Source organism: Octodon degus, unplaced genomic scaffold (genome assembly GCF_000260255.1).
Source record: "Octodon degus isolate 3935 unplaced genomic scaffold, OctDeg1.0 scaffold00090, whole genome shotgun sequence".
Lineage (NCBI taxonomy): Eukaryota > Metazoa > Chordata > Mammalia > Rodentia > Octodontidae > Octodon > Octodon degus.
Window position 1 is genome coordinate 6,480,515 of NW_004524666.1, and position 4,164 is coordinate 6,484,678.

Here is a 4,164-nt window from a genome sequence, read left to right on the forward strand (position 1 = left end):
AGCAATGAGACAGTTTCAAATCAAATTGGAAGTACAGTTTCAACAAATAATACACTGCATATATTCTTCTCCACCCCTTTTAAAAGTTTTCTTTTTTTTCCTTTGTAAATTTTGAGAAACTGTCTAGCGAAGATGCCCAGTTTGGGCTTGAACTTGCAAGTTACCTCTGTGCTGGGATTACAGGCACATGCCCTATGCCCGGCTCTGTTAGGTGCTTTGAATCTATTAAATGTTCAGTTCCCTACTAACTGTTCAATTGATTATGTTAACTGATCAACCATTGATGATCTTTCTTTGAACAAAATATTGCATAGGTGATTGCAAAAATGATCAAATTGTAGGGCCCAGGATTTGGCTCAGTGGTGCAGCACCTGCCTGACATGCATGAGGTCCTGAGTTTGATTCTTGGTGCATACCCACCCCTCAATAAAAACTTTTAGTTGGGCATGGTGGCACATGCCTATAATCCTAGCATTCTGGAGGCTGAGGTAGGAGGATTGTTGCAAGTTTGAGACCAGGCTGGCCTACAAAATGAGCTCAAGGCCAGCCTGAATATCATAACAAGACTTTGTTTAAAAAAAGAAAAAGTTTTAAAGATCTTTTGTTTTGGTCCTTGCAGAAATATCATTGGCTCCTTTACAGAAAACAGGTCTATCTGAAAATACCTTTGAGATTATTTCCACTGTTATTTATTTATTTTTATTTTTTGGTGGAACCGGGGATTGAACTCAGGCCCTTGCGCTTGCCAGGGAAGCACTTATTCCACTGAGCCATCTCCCCGGCCCCCCTTTTTTGCCCCCCCCACTGGTATTTAGAGGGAGAGTTTAATTATACACATGATCTTAGCCAAAAGGCTGAGAAGCGATGAGTTTAATTTTTTTTTTAATGTGTGTGTGTGTGTGTGTGTGTGTGTGTGTGTGTGTGGCCAGCTCAGCCCACCAGGGGAGGGGGTGGGGCTGGCTGGCATGTGGTGCTGGGGGATTGAACTGTGGTCCCTGTGCTTTGCTAAGCTTGTTCTAACGTGCTTTAGACCACTGAGCCATCTCACCAGCCCGAGAGTTTAATTATAAAAAGGTGGCTTTGAGGGGACCAAAAAAGGAGTAAAGACACCTCCATCATCTTTGCAGTCTGGTTACAGTGTACAGGATAACAAAAAATGACCACAGATCTGAAATCTACAGAGATATTGCTAGTCTTGGTGTCAGAGCTACCTGCTAGTGTTAGCCTGGGAGAAGCAGGCCTTCCACTGTCAGCTCTTGAGTCACCAAGTGAGAAAGGCACCAGATCAGAAAGTACAGGCCAGGCTTTTCTGCTGTCCTATCCACGGCCATAGCACCCTGAACGTGCTCAGTCTCGTCTCCACTGTCTTAAACATTCTTGCTTTCTAAGGACAGTGCATGGAAGGCGTCTCCAAGATTGTCAGCCCCATCACACCTGGGATGCTGGGCTTCCTGGTTTTATTATCTCTTTCACTGGTGAAAACCAATCAGCTTTGAGCAGCAAATGTATATGAAATTAGCTTTTTCATATTGAAACCTTCTTTTAGTCCAGGGGAAAGAAGACACAACAGACAGATGAAGAAGGCTGGGATTTAATTTTTAAAAGGGGAGGGGCTTATGTTTTCCATGTAAGAAATACCTCTGCCCAGAGGTCTTGTTATTCCTTTGTAACCTGCTTTGCTTGCTGCACTGTCTTGGAACATGGAAGAAACATGAGAATTCAACTGACTGTTTTTTTGAGGCAAGGTACAGCTATGCAGTTCAGCCTGGCCTTGAACTCACTATGTAGACCAGGCTGGCCTCACACTCACAGGGATCCTCCTGCCTCAGCCTCCTGTGCTGGGATTACAGGTGCATGCCACCATGCCCGGCTGAGATGTGAAACATAAAGCTGCATATTCTGGGGCCTGGCACAGGTGGCACATGCCTGTAATCCAAGTACAGTACTTTGGGAGCCTGCGATAGAAGGATCACAAGTTTAAGCCCAGTCTGGTTAAGACCTTGGTAAGATCCTGTCCCCAAAAGTAAAGAGATTATGAATATAGATTAAGCGGACAAGTATGTTGGAAAGATTATTTTGAGGGTGATTAATGTCAATGTGCCTTTTGCTGCAACCCCCCCCCAAAAAAAAAAAAAAAAAAAACCAAACAAACTTTTTTTTGAGACAGGGTTCCTAAACTGACTATGTAGCCCAGGCTAGCCTCAAACACGAGGTGATCCTCCTGGCTTAGACCCCTGAGTGCTGGGATTACAGATGTGTCCCACCACCACATCTGGCTCCTACAATATGTTTTTTTTTTTTTTTTTTGTGGAACCGGGGATTGAACTCAGGCCCTTGCGCTTGCCAAGGAAACATTCCACTGAGCCATCTCCCCGGGCCCCTACAATATGTTTTTAATTTAACATCACTATAATTCAATCACTCCTTGCATTTGTATATTTCTCCTTTTTCCCTCACAAGATCAGCCTTCAGGGAATTTATTGCTATATCTTCTTTTTAAATTTTGTGGCTCCAGGGATCAAACCCAGGGCCTTGTACTGGCAGGCAATGGCTCTGCCACTGAGTCACACTCCCAGCTACTGCTAGATTTCTGTGGTAACATTATTTATTTATTTATTTATAAAAATTTTTTGGTGGAACTGGGGATTGGACTCAGGCCCTTGCACCTGCCAGGAAAGCGCTTATTCTACTGAACCATCTCCCTAGCCCCTTGTTTCTTTAAAATAGAAAAATCTGTAATTTTTTTGGTAAAATTTTTTGACATATGCTAGTTGTTTGAGAGTCTGTGGTCACATACTATTCTTTCAAATGCCCACAATGTACACCTTTTATGGCAGAGGACAGTAATATTATTCTCACTGAAATGACTCAAAATATCTTAAATACACTAGAAGACTATTGTATATGCTATTAATGAGGACTTTCGGAGCATTTTCTCTTTTGTTTAAGCATCTGCATGTGTTATTTTTATGCTCACTAGCCTTGTCTAGCAGTCTTTGTTTTACTTTTTGAATAAGAAGTAGGAGCAGGCTATCTAGGGACAAATGAGTCATAGCTTAGCAATGGTAACATGTAGTACACTTATGGTATTTTATGGCTGGTTATGACAGTGTCAGAATGTCACAAGCCTAAGTGACATCTCAGTACTTTCAGGAATAGCCAAGAAAATATAATCATGATTCTTATTTCTTCAGGTGACTTATAATGGCAGCAGAAAACTAGAAGGATCATTAAAAATAAAGCTCAGTGACCTGCAACAGCCCCTGGACTCCCTGAGAGAGTCAGAGCTCTGTGGTTCTCTGAAGGATTCTACTTTCTTTTATTAGAAATCAAAATGAAAACCGAGTAATGACTTCACCTCCCCAGGGTGAATCACCCATTCACTAACAGTGTTCTTACCTGATCATTATTTTTCAGCAGCTGCAAATTTGAATTTAAAATTAAAGCAGGGACAGATTTGTTGAGAAAATGCTCAACCAATACTTCTGGGCTGTTTTGGAGTCTGGCCTTATGCTCTTAACTGCCTCTTGAAAAGGCAGAGCGTGGGCCACAGCCTGTGGCTGTGACAAAGAGGGTTAACTAATCCTAAGGCCTGGGGGAGGGCTTGGAGAAGAGGCAGCAGGGGCTAGGATGAGAAATCCATGGTGCTCTTCCTCCTGGCTTTACAGTGATGTCGATCTCCTTGCTTCCTTGTCTAGTCAGTAATTCTCTCTCCAGTGGGAAATCAAAAGAGCAGACAGGACATTAACCTACTGGATAGTACAGGAAGTAAGCTTACACATGGTTAGAAATCACGGGCAACTTCCATCGTCAGGCATGAGCTTTTCTTTCTTTCTTTCTTTTCTTTTTTTTTTTTTTTCTCTCTTAATTTTATTTTATTTATTTTTTTTGCAGAACCAGGGATTGAACTCAGGCCCCTGCGCCTGCCAGGGAAGCACTTATTCCACTGAGCCATCTCCCTGGCCCCTCTCTCTTAATTTTATTGAGACAGTTTCAAAGCAGGTTAGTAAGACAGTTGCAATAATTAATACATTGCATATTGTGGTCTTTGTAGTAGTTATTTGTAGTACAAGATGCAGACATAATATCCTGTCCAAACACTATTAGTACAAATCTTTCTTCTTGTTGAATTAAGTGAAAGTAGCTGTATATCTATTCTAACTA

At 42.0% G+C, this 4,164-nt stretch overlaps 1 protein-coding gene across 1 annotated transcript in view; it reads right to left on the reverse strand.

The window, feature by feature from the left end:
* Nucleotides 1–4,164, reverse strand: part of Pdss2 (decaprenyl diphosphate synthase subunit 2) — a 306,086-nt gene that overhangs the window by 49,702 nt on the left and 252,220 nt on the right. The window lies entirely within an intron of this gene.